At 38.8% G+C, this 19,007-nt stretch overlaps 1 pseudogene; it reads right to left on the bottom strand.

The window, feature by feature from the left end:
* Positions 1–5,937: 5,937 nt before the first annotated feature.
* LOC101586436 overlaps positions 5,938–19,007 on the bottom strand; it is an 18,865-nt pseudogene continuing 5,795 nt past the window's right edge.

Consider the following 19,007-nt stretch of genomic DNA (forward strand, 5'->3'; position numbering starts at 1 on the left):
TTCATCTTACTTGGCCAAAAATTTGGAAGCAACTTAAGTATCCAATTCTACGTTTGCTTGATTATCAAATATATTTTAATATCATATGTGCATAGACTAAAGATTTAACTTAAATATAATTAGTGATACATTTAATAAGCAAGAAAATATGAAAATTGAAAAATTATGAGTTTTTAAATGAAATATGATTGAAGTTGCAATTAAAATTACTGAAGCCTGCTATTAAATCAAAGATTACTTCTATGCATGAATCTGTTTAGGATAACAAAAGGAAATCATTTTCAAGGCAGCTGTCCAGAAACAAGTTTTTCCTAGCTATTTGGGCCACTTGAACTGCCTCATTCCAAAAATACATTTTGGTTTTATATTAGGATTCAGTCTCTTTCCTTTTTCTATTAAGCTATGATGAAAGAAATAAATCAAGGCTTCATACAAATAAAAATAATGACAAGTATCTTTAAAGACAGTAATATAGACTTTAGCTTTCATGATTATAGGCTATAAAAGAATAGAAAAAATAAACTTTTTAGAGAGCTACAACAGTTTTTTTTTTTTTTTTTAAAGAATAACCTTTGTTTTATTATCATGGGAGTTAAGGAAAATACATGGAAGTAGAGAAACAGGAAAGATGAAAGAATGAAAAGAAGTCCAGGCGTGGTGGCACTGGCCAGTAATCCCAGGGCTGAGGAGGCTGAGATAGGAGGATCATCATGAGTCTGAGCTGCATAGTGAGACCTTGTAGGGGAAAATGCATGAAAAGAAGATAGATGTTAAAAAGAGAAGGATAGGTAGATCAAGCAAACACCAATTTAGACACAGAGAAGGAAAGACACAGTACTGAGGCAACAGAAGAAGAGAGAGGTGCGGTTGCAGGCTGACCTGGGCTCCGTTCTAGTCAAAGGCAGCCCCTGTGTTCATCCTGTGGAGTCCCCGGACACTGACCCTTCCTTCTTGGCTTCTGCATTCCCTGCTTCCAATGCGGACTCTGTGTCAGAATGTGGGTGAACTGCTGACCATTAGCCTCATGAGATCATAGCTAGTTCTTCATAAATATGTGGAAGGAAACATTTAAACAACGACTTCATTCACTGAGGCAAAATCTTCCTGTTCAGGAGTGCAGATGAGAGAAAGGAGAGAGTGGTCCCCGCGCTTGGTTCAAATTCAACTTTGGATTACTACAATGATCCAGCCCAAGTCATTCCTAAGGATTATGGCCAGCCACTCTCACTCTAACACAGAGAGCCCCACTAGTGGCTTCTGGGAACCTGTTGTGGCCTAATTTTTCTAATACAACGAGAAATGATTTTCCCCCAGCAAGAATCTGTAGAGAGGTATGGCTATGTTTTGTATTTAACATTGAGTATATTCTTACAGAGAATAAGTTTCCCTTCTCTCCTAGGAAAATCACCAGAAAGGCCTTGTTTTCCTTGCATTAATATGGCGTGCCATTCTTGGTGGGGAACTGTAGGTGCTGCTGCAGCTACACAGCTGAAAGAGCTAAGCGAGGCTTCCAGTTCTTTGGCTTATTATCCCAATTCTATTTCCGTGCTGTCCTCTTCTTCCCACTAGAATTCTGTACCCTGCCATGTGTTTGGCTATGCTTCACCCTCCAGCTCTTCACACTAAATATACTCTCACAAACCACGAGCGCAACATGCAGATGAATCATTGTCTCTGGGAGTCTCAGTGTGGTGGTGGACAGCTTGTCAATTGGACAAGATCCAGTTGGATAATGGCAGTGGAGACAACAGTGGTTGGTTCATTGTGTTCTGCAGAGGGAGGGAACACGGGGTGGGGGTGGGTGTTTCAGAGCAAATTGAAGCAAATGCTCATATTACACTTTACATAAAAGTTGGTTAAGCAGACAATACTCTAGAGATAATGCTCTAAAGCTTAGAACTCGTGTTCATCACTTGTTTGGAGGGGGTCAGGCCCTTCTTTGTTGTGGTGTTGGTGATCCTTTGACCAGTTCCCTGAGCATAATTTGTTTCCAGTCTTTTTGTTCTGTGAGTGAAAAGGTCAGAGCCCTTTGACACGGCAGGAGCTGCTCAGTGCACCAGGGGAAACTTCACCAGCGGTGCTGGACTTAAAAACAACTTCAGGGCAACCAGAGTCAAACATAGGAAGTGTTGTTCAAAGCCCCAGAGAATACTGGCTTTGTTTATTAGCCAACTTTACATCTTGTTGAATTGCTAAGTGCTGCTATCTCGAATGAGCAGATATATCCTCGCCTCTAGACCCAGATGAGGTATTTGTAGGCATGATAGAGCAGCATCACTCTACTAAAGTGTCCCCAACAGGAATCTAAATACAGAGTGGCTGTTTTCTTAGATGGGAAAAGTCCCATCTCAGGTCCCTACAGTCCAATACATGCTAAATGATTCTACAAATGAACAAACATTGCTTTGATGAGACAGTAAATTTAGTGGAAGAAATAATCAACTAGAAATGCAGAAAAAAGTGTATCTTTTTTAATAAAAGGCCTAATCAGGAAATGAAGTACAGATTCAATCTTTTGCTCACCATATTTTTCCCTTATATTAGCTTAGTGCAGGAAACACTGAGCTGCTCAAAGTGGCATCAGAAACATTTTTATTTTTATAGCATGGATAGAATTCTAAGTGCCCTGTGAAATATTAATTGTTCCTTTACAGGTAAGAGATAATGTTTTAACTCCATTTCAGATTCATCGAAGAAGAAAAGGTTGCATGTTTTGTCTAGTGGCATTCAGCAAGTCTAAACTGGCTGCGTGGACAGCTAGCTGTCTGCACTGACTTCCTGCGCTGTTAAAGCCAGTCAATCATTGTGTTGCTAAGTGTACTGAAGAAGAGATTCAGGGCCCCAACAAAACTCACATTATGTCAGACTTCCCTCTGTGGAAATAGGGCAAATCTGTGTAATACACACACTAACATTTCCCACATATCAAAGATAGTACCAAAGAAGAAAAAAATGTGAGCCACTGAAGTAAAAGTCCCAAGCAGATGAAGCTTTGCCTGCAGAGAGCCATCTCTCCCTCCAGACCAATCAAGGTGTTTGGGTTCAGGCCTCAGCTCTGCCACATAGTTAACGGGAAGATTTTTTTAAGGTCTCCAAGCTTGAATTTCTTCAACTGCAAGTGGATATAATAAGACCTGCTCTCCCTCCATAGTCATGAGCATCAAGTGGGTCTATGAACATAAGAGAATATTGCAAAGGTTATCATAAGTTGTCAAGTGCTGTATAAATTCAGTCTTGATTGTGGTAGTGTAACTTGTTCCACTAAAAGGAGAATGGCAGGAAACCAATGAATAGCACAGATGTCACGAATCAATCTTTACCCATGACACATTTCCAGCCACAATGAAAATCCAATGAACAACATGAACCCTATCTTCAGAAAAGTCTACATTAGGAAACACATCCTAAAATTTGGATATAACACCAAAACACTTACACACTATTTGATCCTATGTATTCACAGAGCTCATCTTAAGAACTTTTGCAGAGTAAGCGAAGAAAACTGCGAGATAATCTAGAAAGCAAGAGGCTGAAGGCTCTACAGAACAGTGGACACGCAGGCCAGCTCTATGTTCTTGAGGTTGTAAGAGTTAAAAGCAATTTGCAGATGAGATATAGGCAGGTTGCTGGTTGAGGAATAGTGTTAATTCCTCACCATTCATGAAAATTCCGAAGGGGCTAGGGAGAAAGCTTGGCAGTGAGTGCCCTCACAACTTGAAGGAGGAAAGGTCTATTTTTGTCTCTGGTTGGCTGGCTTCTAGGCAGGAAGCACTGCAGCAGTGGGCGTGGTAGAGGAAGAAGTGCTCCATCCAAGGCAGTGGCAAGGTAGAGAAGAGAGGAGCCAGGGACTAAAGTAACATCCAGGTCTCTCTCCGCCGCCCCCGACCCCTCAAGGCTCATCCAGCCGGGCCCCACATCCTACAAGCACATTCAGCTACAAAATCATCAGTGGGTGAATCTGCTGAAGGTAGCACACCGTGATCCAGTGACCCCCCCCCACACACACACAGGAGACCTGGGGGTGGGGGTTAGATCTAAACTATAGCTTGTCTTAGACACCACTTCAGATTTGCTCAAAGTGACTCCACATGCCCCATGTGACAATTTGTTCTGTGCTTGTGTCAAATCCACCTTGTTGGGGCCACTCTCTCATAATAGATGGTACATTCGCACCCCCTGTCTTTACTGTGTGGTCATCCACTCTTCCTCATGACTGAGCTCAGGACAGGAAGCTTGTCTTTCCCAATTTGACTGAATGTTTCTGCTCCTGATTCCTGATCTGAAAATGGGCCAAGAGGCCAGAGATCAGTGGTTGCTTGCCTTACGGAGCTGCTGAAGTGTCCTTGAAGATCTTTCTCCTGCTGAGTCACCGGGTCACCTAGGCGGTAGGGCCCTCTCCAAACCACAGAGCTGTTCCTCCGGCTTGCCCTCTATTAGTACCTCTGATATTACTTGTAGTTTCTGAAACTAAAATCATCACTAACAGAAGGAACTTGAGTTTTAAATTATTGGATTTTCTTTAAGAGTCAAATTGAAAGTTGGGAAACTTTGTATCTAAGAAGACCTTGTATGAGGACATCCACAAACAGCCTTATTTTTCAAAATGTACTTTTGGAAAACATTGTTCAGCCTGGTGCTAACTTCTGCATGGTGAGATTTACTGGATTTTGTTATTGTTTTCTTTTATTTTGTTTCTGTAGCCCACATAAAATCCCTAACTGTATTTTAGTACATAAGATTCCCTTATTTTCTTTTCAACACTCACTTCTTCACCTCTACAAGATTCTCAACTAGGGAAGAAGTATGAAATGGAAACTGGAAAAGTAAAACTAACAAATATGTTGGAAATGACAATCTATTTTAAGATTCACAAATTTATTATACATAATTCTGAATAAGGAACTTCCTTTTGAGTACAAACTATAAGAACCAGAGTGAACCTTCCATGTAATTTACATGTTTTCTTATAATGTTTAGAACTATACAAAAAATTTTATCTTGACAAATGCATTTTTCCATTAATCTGAAAAAAATAGACCATTTAGCGTGTACTGTAAAGCAGTCTATGGAAAGCAAATGTGTAAGATAACCTTTGAGCTCTGTAGAGTTAATAACCTACAAGATTTTTTCATTTCATACCTAATATTTGTATTCTTTTTGTATTCTATAAGCATAATTTTTATTAGCAAATATTTCAGGTAATATTAGCTAATAATTTCAAAAGCACCTTCTGGAAACATTAGTAAATAATTAGCTGAACTTTAGTACCAAAGTTCATGTTTTGTTTGTTTGTTTCTTGTTTATTTTTCTCCACACTCAAAGAAAGAATGGACGTTTCCACAAAAGGAAGGACTGTGCCAGCCAGATAGCTCAGCAGATTAAAGCACCTGCGTAGGCAGATGGCAGGGGCCAGGGGTTCAATTCCTGGTGTGCCATGCCAGCCCCACCCCTGGGCCATGCTGAGATGGTGATTGAGACTGGTGGTGCACTCCTGCAATCCCAGTGCTGAGGCTGAAAATCAGGAAGGATCACTACAAGTCCCAACTGGGTAGTGAGACACTGTAGACTTTGTACTAAATACATTAAAAAAAAGATATCCTCACAAAAGCAAGGGCTTTGGTCTTGTCCACTGCTGTGTCTTATTCCTTGGACCAAGGCCCAGCACTGAGCAGACATTAGCACCAATTAGTTAAAGGAAGAAGATAGTAAAAATCCTAAACATTCATTAAGCTAGCAGTCTGGGGGAAAAAGCTGATATCCCAAAGGTAAAAGAAAAGTGGGTTATTTGGTAATAGGAACAAAAGAAATTCTTAATTCTTCTCTCTTCGGCTGCCTGAACTGAACTGTGGTGGTCACATGGATGACTGCGCACAAGAATTCCTTCACAGACTTGATGTTTTTGGAGAATTTCAGATGCCTGAGTTAGAAAAGTTGCAACTATTTTCTGTCAGAACATTTGGTCAGGTCCTTTTTAGAGTAGTGCCATTTAGTCAGAGCCCATGATCTGCAGGTGATCACACAGATATCTTCAAGAATTTCATGATTTTTGTTGTTTGAAGAGGTTGGTTTCAGGCAGCTGCACCCCTAGGGCTTGCTCCAGCCTTCCACGCTGCTGATTCTCCAGAAGGGTAGGGTGAAGTCAGTCTCGTAGGCTTGGGCCTCTGGACCATCTGGGGATCGAATCTCATAGCTGCCTGCATTCCTTCCCGCATTCCTGACACCAGCTTCCATAAGATTGTGGTAGTCTGCACAGGCCACGGAAAACTCACCTGAGGAGAACTCAGTCAAATCAATTCATTCATTTTGAAACAGGCATCAGATTTCATAAACCTAGTCAATGCCTCCAGCTACTGGCATCTTATGTAGCATTCTGGAACAATTCTCATGGGTAAGTTCATACCTAGCTCATTGCAGTACATGATGAAAGGCTTGGCTATGCTCCCTCAGTGATGATGTTCTTTACGAGAATTTCAATCTCTAGGAATCCCAGCTCAGCTGCAAAATTTCTTGATGATCTTACAACAGTTGATAAATGTTTTGCTGTAGTCTTTCAGCATCAGGTCCAAGTAGCTCTATCAATTTCTTGTTTCCTAAACCAACAGCAGCAGTTAGAAATCATTAGTTTGTTGCAACAGTACAATGAAACCAAAGCAAAACACCTTTGTGCTGCAGGTCAAAGAACAAGAGCTCATCTTGTCTCTGAGGCTGAAGTACAGATGAGGTAACATACACGGGCAGGAGACAACAGTGACCTCTAGGGAATGGTGCTCAGCTCACCCTTCTTGGTTTTCCCAAGGTTCCTCTGAATTCTGATTATGTCTCCTCCATGCAATTTGTTGTTGATACTAGCAAATTCTTCCTCTGATTTATGATTCCTGGAATTGGCCATGACTTGCAATTTAACACCCTCTCCTCAGAGGTTGTTGAAGACAGGCTTCCCCCAGAAGTTCTTTTGGCATGGATGCTATCTGCCACCTTCAAGGTGATGCTGGTTAGGTGACTGTTTTCTTGGATGAAGTGAATGAGGGCAATGTCTATATGGCACTGGTATGAATCTTTTAGCTGGCGGACAACTTAACTGAGGATCATACAACATTGGCTTGGGTCCAGGCTTTCTCCCTCAGTACCCACACCATTGTCAATGGTGTGACTGGTGGCAGTGACAGCAACTTGTTTTAGTTGTTTCTCACAACCCTTACTGGTTGACGTTGTGTCAACTTGAGATGCCAGAAGCTTGGCTGGATCAGCTTGGTGATACCATGCCCTGGGGTGGGGTGGGGCCTGCCCTAGGGTGGGAAGGGCCTGCCCTAGAGTGATTCAGCACAAAAAGGGTATATAAAGGGGTTGAAGAAGGCTTCTGTGGAGGAGGTTGGTCTACTCCGCCACTTGGGAGGAGCTTGGATCTGGACCTTCACAGAAGCCACCACCACTTCCTTGGAGGAGCTCTGGTCTTTGCAGTGGGTGTTGAAGGGAGAGGCTTGATAGATGCTGCAGCTTCCCCTCCTCTTCTGCTGTTCCTTGTTTTCTGCTGCCATGAACTGCTGCCATCTGCCTTGGAGTCAGCAGAGTATGGACTTAAACGTCCACTAACTGTGAGCTAAGTAAATCTTTTCTTCCTTAATTTTGGGTGTTGTTATTTTGTTCCAGCAACGAGAGAAAAGTAACCAGGCAGCCTCTTTCTCTGCCTCTCTCTTCTGAGCTTTCAGGCATCTTTTTAGATCTTGTTTTGCTCAGTTTCAGCTCACTGTCCACTTTGACCTCAACCCCTGCCACATGGTCATCTCTCCAACTCCCTGAACAGCATTGAAAGGGTAATTATAAATATGCTTGGTATATAAATATCTGTGGTTATAGTATTTACATGAAACAGGACTAATTTGTTTTGAAGGCTACTAATTTGCATTGGTTGTCTTTGTATTGAAAGTAACATGATGTTGTATTGTTACTGGAAAACAAGAAAACAAAATAGTCCTGGAAATGATTTCAATTGTTAATCCCTTATTGTGAATGATATGGGAAAGCAAATGTGCATACTGCTGATCTCCAAACCACAACCCAGAGCGTAGGGCAGTGATGGGGACATCTGCATTGTACCTGTACAAACCTGACAGAGGCCTGACCTGTTCTATGTAGATAATTATTGGCTCATCCACCTAGCCCCTCCCCTTCTCTCAGTCCACAAATATTTAGTGCCTGTTAAGTGCTAGGCACTGTGTGAAGTTGCACCAAATGAGACAAGGCTCCTGCCCTAAACAACTTGAGATAATTATGAAAATGCAAATAAACATTAGCATCATTTGAATGATAACCATACATAAAAATATTGTTCTTTTTCACTTTCTTCCTTCCCTTTTTCCTCCATTGCAATTGGTCTTTTCTTACAGTTTTTGTTTTGTATTTTAGGGAAGGGTCTACAGGGTGTTCAGGGTCTCACTACTAGATCAGACTCATAGTGATCCGGCTGTTTACAGCTTCCTAAGAGCTGAGATCACAGCTACTGCCACCATGCCCAGTCTCAAGCACTGTCTCAGTGCACCTTAGGGGTGGGGCCCAGTCTTTTCTTATAGTTAAGCTAGCTTCTCTTAGTTCCTTGAAAAGAATAAGCTTTGTGCTCATATAGTTTAGACAAGATATTTCTTAGTTACTTTTTCTCATTGTGAGACAAAATACCCGACACCTAAAATTAAGGAAGGATGGGGCTGGGGAGATAGCTCAGTAGAATAAGCACTTGCCTGGCAAGCGCAAGGGCCTGAGTTCAATCCCTAGTTCCGCAAAAAAAACAAAACAAAAAACAACAACAAAACAAAAAACAACAATTTAATTTCCTAAAATTAAGGAAGGAAAGTTTTATTTAGCTCAGTTAGTGGAGGTTTTAGTCCATACTCAACTGGCTCCAAGGCAGAGTGTTACATGGCAGAAGGCAGCCCTTCATGGTGGCTGAAAATAGCAAAAGGAGAAGCTGCAACTGCAGCAGCTGGTAAACCTCTCTCCCCTCCTTGTATTGTATATCGATTACCTGCTCCAGGGCAAGGGTAGCACTCACACCCATAATCCCAGCATTGGATCATGAATTAAGCACAAACTCTAGAAGCTGCCCCATTGACTACATGAGGCTGTAGGGGAATAACTAGACGCAAACTATAACAAGATACCATATCTATATTATGTATTCTGATTCAATAACAGGAAGACAACAATGTGCAAGTTATGAACTATTGCAACTATCCTACTAACATGTTTTAAAACTGTAAATGTATCAACTATGATAACGACTGATATAGAAACTATTATAACTGTTTTACTAACTTGTTTCATTGTTTGTTTATCTTTTTCTCTATAAATTATAAAAGTTCTCTTGTTCAGAAGGGTATCTGGGGGGCTAGGAAGATAGCTCAGTGGAATAAGTGCTTGCCTGGCAAACACGAGGTCCTGAGTTGAAACCCTGGAATTGCAGAAGAAAAGGGTGGCAGATATCTGTTTGTTAATTCTGCCTAGGGAGAAGTTATGAAGTACAGCCTGAAGATTAGTATTTTTATAAGACAGTATTTTTCATTTTTGTAACGTAAATATTCTGTGACTTGCAACCCAAAGTGTCCTGATGAAGGTTTCAAACCTTATGTTAGAGAACTGTAACAATTTGTAACTGTGCTTTTGCGGGCCAGCCTTGTTCCCCATCGTCTGTTCCATGCACCTTCCCCTAAGAGCAAAGATGTGACTGTTAAGTAAGAGTGTCACAGCCATGTTTTCTTCCTTTGAAAGATCGCATTGGCAGACATGTGTGGCAGGATTTCCAGGAGGTCTGAGACAGGAAGCAAGGAACTCGGTGTGAGGAGTATTGCACAGTTGCCTTGAAAGCTGGTGGAATTCCAAATGAAGGCCAGAGAAGCAAGGATGATGGCGTTGGGGTATAGACGGGCGAGATGTGAGAGTTGTAGAACCTCCAGGCTTGGTAACTTACTGAAATTGTTGTAGGAGAGAGAAGGAGCTATAAATAGGTAGATTCTCTGACTGAAGTAACTAATTACACACTGAGTACAGAGGGCTGATTGCTTTCCCTTCTGCGTTGTGGTCCAGGAGGTACACTGACCCTGGCAAGTCCCCAGTTGTCCCATCTGCCCAAACCTCCGCCTGCAGTGACTTCCCCCGACTTACCTCGCCGACACACTGGCCAGGCCAGATGGTTTGCTGCTCCAACCACAAGAACTGGTCCTGTTACCTGGGGGGAAAGGACACACAGGGAAAGTCTGCCCTGGAGGAAGTGCAAACTCTTTGTGGTTAGTTCAGTATTCTCCCTGCTATGTTTTTTTAGTTTCCTTCTAACACCTGAGAAAGCAAAGCTGGCTTTTTAAAATATGGCACCAAGGCAAATGCTTCTTCATGAGAAATTTAGAGATTTAAAAATAGTTGGTTAATGATAGGAAGAAGTGACAGCTATAACATCTGAAACGTAGCTTCCCATCTATTCTGAGCCCAAACAGGCTGTAAGCCTCATGAGGTAACGGACACCTGCCGCAGCTCGACCATCCTTGTGCTTCCCCTAGCATAAATGAGGATATTTAGAGTCTGACATATGCTCTAACTCTGAGAGTTGTATTACTTATGTTAATAATTCTGAAAGTGGGAAAATGCTTAAAGATTTGAATGTTAAGGCTTCTTACAAGTCACAAAGTATTTTACTTTTACACAAATGTAGAAAAAAATCAGTGTATGTCTGACTTGGAATGACACTTACTTATTTATCTGGGATGAACGTATGTATTTCGCTGATATATGACTCTGTTAAGTCTGTGATATAAGAAAATGATTCTAAAAAGTAGGAAAAAAGTATGTAATTCAGTAGCGTCAAGCAGCTTAACAGATTTCATTTTTCTGTGTTTTGTGAATGATTTCCTACAACTAAATAAAGTGTCACTGTTCAATATTTAATTTTTGACTTTTTAGAATTAAATAGTATTGGTAGCTTCTCTGTGCATGTTTAGGAGAAAGATCAATCCATGATCCTACAGATGTTCTAACCTTTATCTTTATACTTGCTAGTATAATTCTATCATTTTGATACAGACTACCTATACTGCATATGAAACTGCAAAATTTGAAAGGTGAAAATGATCTATTCAAATTACCTGCTATTACACAAACAGGTTAATAACAGTAATTAAAAGAATAATTATTCAGCTACATGCCACTCAAAAGAATCATTTAAATTATGCAAATCAAATTTAAGGTCATGTAATGCAAAGAGAAAAGAGCTAAAATAGGCAAAATACTTTACCTTCTGTCACTGTTGTCAATAATATTAGAAATATTCCTATCACAAGCGTAAAGTATGTGTCTCATTTTTGAAACTTTTTTTACCATAAAATCAAATTAATTTTTCTTACCTTTTTTGGTTCTCTGAAATTTGAGTAGTACATAATTTTACAGATGAGCTGTTTCAACCCAAAGAGATGAATATTTATTTTTTATTTGAGCACTTTATTTTGAAAACACTGATTTTTTTTCTCATTATAGAAACAGATCACATTGTAAAAAATGATTTGGAAAACACACAAAAGCATAAACTATAAAATAAATTACTATACTACAAATTTGAAGTAAGCATGGTCTCAATCTTTATTCCATTTCTTTTCTGTTTTGGTGCACACTTTTGCATGATAGGTACCAGACTGTGTCCTTATGTTATAGTTGCTTTTGTATTTCATTCAATATATCATGAGTATTTCCCCAGATATTTTTAAAAGGAAAGTTTTAATAAAAATTTTGCATGCGTGCATAGCATGCCAGTCCTTATACTTAGGATGCTCTCATCCATCTCTTCGGCATCATAAATCAAGCTGGAGGTAATATTCATATTACATTGTAGTGAGAGTTATTGATTATTTTATTTGAAGAGATTGCCAGATGCAGATTAGGAAATCAGGACATAGAATTCAACTCAGATTTTAGGATAAGGAGTAAGGATACAATTTTAAAAAGCTTGTAGGTTTTAAAATGCATATTAATATACTTCTTTCAAATATTTGTACCAAGTACTTATTTTATGAATAGAGGAGATCACTGCAAATTATCTAGCAATAACTGACAGTAATCTCAGTTTATTAATACTTCGCTGGCTAATAGTGAAGGTAGAGTTTTCCATGATTCCAGGTCTCTGGTTTTTCTCTTTTACAGGAAAAAACTTGTAAAAGTTCTCTGTTGGCCTTTATTCTTCTTCCATAGGATTTTTTTTCTTGTATCATCTGAGAGAACTCTTTATTTTTGTAATATCTGTTGGAAATACCTTTATAGTTCATCATTTAGTACACATTAGTAATATACTTGTGTACTTACCTTCATTTATTTACTAAACATGTACAAATAAGAATGAGTGCATAGATTTAATGCATAAAAGGTTCTCTGGCATTTCATTTTCTAAACTTCTAAATTCATACAAAAATAATGTTCATAAAAAATAACACTTGGTTTGTAGCTACAGAGACACTTTTTCAAACTGTTGTTAAATTACACCAATTACCCATGTGTTTCATATGTACGTCTTAACATTTTCCTTAAGTTAATCCATTCTGTTTCGTTCATCTGCTAATTACCTTACACATGCTTCCTTTCACTGGTTATTTGTCTATTCTATGTTTTAATATGTAAGACAGTACACAAGTGCCTACACCATATATTTTTTCTTATAACTTTTCAGATGAACTTATCTGAAGAATTTCAAAATGCATCCCAAAGAGATAAACATTTATTCTTATCAAATCACCTTTTACTATTTTGATCACATCAAAAAAAAACCACTTGTTATATTTATTCCCATTAAAAAGGGAAAGAACAATAAGTCTTACAAAGCACCCACTATGTTTCTTCCTAGTACCTGCTAAACATATTCATATACAATGCAGCTCTCTTAATCTGTAGCTAATCTTCCAGGACAAGATTAACTATCCTAATATATACAAGAACTCAAGACTTGGAGAAGTTGAATGATGTACAGGATTCTAATAAAAACAGAGTGAAAGGATTGCAAATTTATTGCTTTCATAAGATTATCTCTATCATATACTTTTCTTAAAAATGAAACCCATGAGAACATAGATTATTGTCTTATTTAGAAGCTATGGAGCAAAATTATATTTTATATAATCAGCTTAAATTTATTTTATTTTTCTATTTGTTAATTTTGATATATATTTGAAGAGAAAGATGTCAGGAAAAAGGATGTAGAGACTCTAAAGGAAATTGCATGAACTATGTTTTACTTTCAGATCATGATAGGCCTTCAGGGAGTCACTCAATCTTAATTTGGCAAATTAAGTTCTGATGGTAAATAACATCTGTTCCTTGTGTCATCAAAACTAAGGTAGATTAAAGTATGGAATGTACTTTCACTACTTTTATATGTATACAATACACTAATGCTATGCTCCATAGTTTTGTACTCACGAGTTAAACATGTGCAAAATATCACAAGTAATGGGAGAGTACAACTTTGTTCATTTCAAGCCACTTTTCTCTGTTCAAGAGTTTCTAGTCTTCTAGACACTAATAACTAATTTTATATTTCCATAGTCCCATTCCTGTAACCTACTCTTCTATCTAAAATCAATTATCAGATTACTCTCATTTATTGAGATTAATCACTGTTATTGGTTGTAAACGACAGGCACTTATTGATGAAACATAATCAAGAAAAGAAATGTATTTTTCCCATCTTGCAAGACGGCAGGTGAAAAAACTGAGACGCCAGACACTTCTGCCAGTGGTACTGGTAAAAAAGCTAAGGTAAAGGCAAAAAGGTCCAAGAAAGGGCAGCCCACTGCAGCTGAAATCCTTTCCTGGTTAGAGGAATTGGTAGATTCACCCAATTTTCTGTGTATTTCAGAAAGGCTTTGTACAAGAGAAAGTACACAGCCACTAAATCAAAGGTTCACAAGAAAAAGGAGAAAGTTCTTGCTACAATCACAAAACCAGTCGATAGGGACAAGAACGGAGGTACCCGGGAGGTTAAGCTTTGAAAAATGCCTAGATACTACCCTACTGAAGATGTACCCCAAAAGCTCTTGAGCCACGGCAAGGAACCCTGAAGTCAGCATGAGAGGAAACTTCGAGCTAGCATCACTCCCAGTACCTTGATCATCTCCACTGGGCGTCACAGAGGCAAGAGAGTGGTCTTCCTGAAGCAGTTGGCCAGTGGCTTGCTACTTGTGACTGGGCCTCTTAGTCTTAATCAAGTTACTCTACAAAGAACACACCAGAAATTTGTCATTGTCACCTCTACAAAAATTGATATCAGCAAAGTGAAAGTCCCCAAACACCTCACTGATACTTACTTCAAGAAGCAGCTGCAGAAACCCAGACACCAGGATGGTGAGATCTTCGACACCGAAAAAAGAGATACCAGATTTCAGAGCAGCACAAGGTGGATCAGAAAGCAGTGGTCTCACAGATTTTAGCAAAAATCAAAGCTGTTCCTCAGCTCTGGGGCTACATGTGACTCATTTTTGCTCTGACAAATCAAATTTATCCTCACAAATTAGTGTTCTAAGTTTCTTACTAAGAACCTAATTAAATAAATGATACATTTAAAAAATAAAGGAAATGTAGTAGTTTGTACAATTAAAGAAATAGGTAGATTAAATACTGATGTCTAAAAGTTATTGTCACAAACTTTTGCTCTTTGTATTTTTCTACAAACATGTATGTAGTAACTCTCTGGAATGTGAAGGATCTGAAATTTGAGGCCAGTACGTTAACCAGCCTCAGTTACAAGGCCATTGGTAGGAGATATAAGCTCCTGGATTGGACACTTTACTACTCACCATACAAGCATGAGTGCCGTTATAATTCTATGACTCCTCTTTCATAGAGAAAGCCCCTGGGGATGACAACGTAAGCCCAGACGGATGCATGCCAGTGCAGAAGGTAGGGAAGTGAGTTTGTGAAATGGGAGCCTTACAATGAGTCACAGACATTCCTTTTCTCTGCTCTGGATCTTGGTCTGTACTTTCTCAAGACTTCTCACAGTTTTCAAACATAATTTAAAGATAGCCTAAGACAAATGGCAGTCTGTACTTTATGGGATACACAGAGATGTGGGAGACCTGTGGAGAACCGTCTTTCAGCAAAAAGCTTTCTGCATTTTTTTCTTTTTGGCAGAACTGGGAATTGAACTCAGGCCCTTGCACTTGTAGGTAAGTGCTTATTCTACTGAGCTATCTCCCCAACTCCACTTTCCACATGAGATAGCAGTGAAGATTGCTAGTTATTCTTTGAAGTGATCAGTATCAGCAGAAAGCAAACGCCCTTTCTCCCAGAAGTCCTGGAGAAGATGCCCATCCCTGCACTACTGCAAATCTAACTGACTGGGGGCCAGGTCCTTTGCTCTGCTCTGGAGTGGAGTGATGAGACCCGCCTTGCATAAAGTGCACAAATTTAAACTTGGAGAATGATATCTTCCCAACACAATGTTCGGGTATTGTTAACAGAGAAAGAGATATTGACAAGGGGCAAACAAAATGCATATGACATATGTATCATTTGCCTTTTCTTCTCTCATGCCTTGTCTTCAATTTTCCTTCTACTCTTTTGTGTTACTCTTATCTTGCAGCTCTGTGTATCCATATTCTGGTCACCTGATAAAGCCATACCCACGTGCACACTACCCAGGTGCACACTACAAAGAGCACAGTATCTTTGTTCAGTGAGAAGCTTTCTCTGGATTGACTTGGTATTTAATCTCCTTCTAGGTTGTGATACTTTTTCCATCTTAGCTTGCATTCTAGGAATCTGTTTAGATGTCTTAACCTTCCCAAACAATATCAGATGTCTTCTGTGCAGTTTTGTCTGTGACTCTTATGTCTCCTACAGTGTGAAGCATATTACAGGTACTTAATAGATACACAGAGTAGAAGGAATGATATTGGATTGAATTTCAATCACTTGCATGTCTTTACTAACAGTGAAGGAGCTGTTGCCAGGCTAGCATTCCAGAGCCATCGCTTCTCTTCCTATTTTAACTGCACACCATTTGATCACTTTGAACAAATCTATTAACCTCTCCAAGACTCAGTTCTCTCATCTGTAAGAAGGTGAAAATGTGTGCTCCTTCTCCTGAGACAATAACATGAGAAAATTCACATGAAATTACTTTAGCGATGTAAACTGCCCTAATAATTAATTAATTCCATTTTCAGGTAACAAGGAAGTCATTGCAATTTTATGAATTCAATATGTTTAATATTAGCAGGATGGTTGTTATACAAAAGTAAGTAGATGTAATTTGAAGAATGCTTAGAAAAGTCCAGCCTGTACAAAAGTACACATTTCTTGGTACTCCTAATTCCTCCATCTACTTTTAATTCCCCTGAATGAAATTTAAGACTGTCTCCAAAGGCCCTCATAAAAGTGACATCCTCAACAGAGCTCTGTACATTGAAGCAATTATCTGTTAACAAAACATTATTATATTAACTGTCTTGAGAAGCAAAAGCATATCCACCTATAAAGTGCAGAAGGAAATGGGGCAGAATTACAAAGCAAACCTTTGGCAAGAGTTTGTGGGAAAAGTAATTGGACAAAGAAGGTATATGTTGTCAAGAAGAGACAGACAGGCAAGCACTCAGAGATGGTGCCAAATGAAAAGTACCTAATTTATAGGTTTGTTTTTGACTGTTTTTATCAGACAGATAAAATTTACTTATTTACCTATTTATTTCATACTGAGGTTTAAACTCACAGGTGATTTACCACTGAATTGTATCCTCAACCTCTTTCTTTTTTTCCCCTGTCCTTCCTTCTCTCCTTCATTCTCCCTTTCTTTATTCCTTTCTTTCCTCTTTCCTTGCTTTCTGTTTTTTTTTTTTTGGCATGTCATGCTGAGTTGCCCAAGATGACTTAGAGCTTGTAGTTGTCCTCCATCTTCCCAGAGGTTGTCAGGGATCAGTTACTGGGCCTTTATGTACTTTATTAACATGTGTCAATAGTAAAAATTAATAACTTTATGTTGACATTTCATGCTTTGACTTTATCCATCTTCCTGTATATTTATTTTTTAAACCACAAATTTCTCCTTCAATTTGGGTCAGAAAGACAGGCACGGAAGAAAGTAACCCATTAATTCAAAGAATTCCTCACTTCAGGGGAGACGTCTATAACATTTTTTATATTTTTAGTTCTGGTATGTTAACAGAATTTACAAATACTCATGTTGAAAATGACACTACAGAGCAGTTCTTCTTCCACCTGTCTGTCAGTTTGTTTACATACAATGTCTTTCCAAGCAAATGCCTTATGAAGAAAACCATGGAAGTGCAATGTGGAAGTGTGTGTAGTACACTGAGCAACTCCAGAGTAACACAATTACAAAGCTAAAAGTCATGGAAGGCAACACAGAAAGCACAGAGCAACTAGAATTTTTCTCACAATTTAGAGATATATGGAAAAGGCTCTAAATTATCTCCTTTAAGAGAAAAACTTGAGACTGGGTAGTGCTCTAAGTTGCACAGTATAATAGTCATTTCAGCAAATCCCATGACATCAGTGCCAAGAATTAAAACGAATGGTTTGTCAGAAAGTGTATTTGTGCAACATAAGGTCATTATGTCCCAGCGTCCTTATTGAGGTGTCCCATACTCCTGGTCTAAGGCTCCGGGTTGTGTCTGAAATGCTCTCGATTAATATACTGTCAGACGCCAGATCTGTAATCACAGGCCCTTACGCCAGGCTCATCCACCTACACCCAAGCTCTGTACTCACCGCAGTAGACCTAGCTCCAGCCTTTCTAGAGGGCTCCGTCACCAAGATGGCCTGTTTGGTCACAAAGATTCAGACCTATCTACCCACTGACCCAGCCACTAAATCAGCTAGCTTCAAAGGCAGTGAGTAACAGCAGCCTGCCTGTGGACTGCACCAGACCCTGGTCCAATAATGTCGAATGAGCAGCCTAATGAACTTTTACTATAAGTACAAAAAAATGATATCTGCATCTTTATAAGTATAGACCCAACTGCAAGTTCATGAGAATGACAAATAAGGAAAAAAAAAATCCCTAAAACGAACAAATTAAGTACCAGAACTCAAATCTAAAGCAATGGAAATCTATGAACTGTCCAACAAAATTAATATAATTTTCTTCCAAAAGTTCAGGGAGCTATAATAGAATCCAGACACGTCAGTGATGTCAGGAAAATAACAGATGAACAAGATGAATTCAACAAAGAAATAGGGACACAAAGCAGTGAAGAAAAGATGAAGCAGAGGTTCTGAAAACGAAGACCACAATGATTAAAAACAAACTAAATAGAATGCCACTAAAACCTAAATATATACATTGTAGAGTTCAACAGATCTTAGCTAAAATACTAAAGATAGGGCACTCATTTAGAGAAATACCAACTTTCCAAATCTGGAAACAAGCAAACAACCAGATCTATAAATTCCAAAGCATGTGACATGGATCAAACATAAAAACATATTTGGCAAGACAAACTTAAACCAAATTCTCAAAAATCAATGACCAAAATAGAATTTTCAAAAAGTCAAGAAAGAGACGATTCATTACATACAAGGGAATGTCTACAAAACCACCCGAGGATTTCTAGGCAGAAACCTTTAGACTACACAGAGTAAGATAATGCGTTCAATACAGTGAAAGTAAAAAATGTCAGCCACTCACAGAGCTCACTTTCAGAGATAGACTTCCCCTGACAAGCTAAAGCAGAGTTTATCATTACACCTGCCTTATAATAATGCTAAAAGAAAATATTCAAATTTAAACAAATGGATACTAGCAACATAAAAATATATAAACTTCCAGTAAAAGAAGAAATGTCGCCATATTCATGACAATCTGCATTCTAATACTGGAATATAAATTAGTTTTAATTTATGTATAAAAGACAAAAGTAATAAAAACACCATCACCTGAGGAATGGTTGAGAAAGATGTGGTATTTTTACACAATGGAGTATTATTCAGCTATTAAGAATGATAAACTGCAAGCCTTTATATTGAAG

Source organism: Octodon degus, unplaced genomic scaffold (genome assembly GCF_000260255.1).
Source record: "Octodon degus isolate 3935 unplaced genomic scaffold, OctDeg1.0 scaffold00129, whole genome shotgun sequence".
Taxonomy (NCBI): Eukaryota; Metazoa; Chordata; class Mammalia; order Rodentia; family Octodontidae; genus Octodon; species Octodon degus.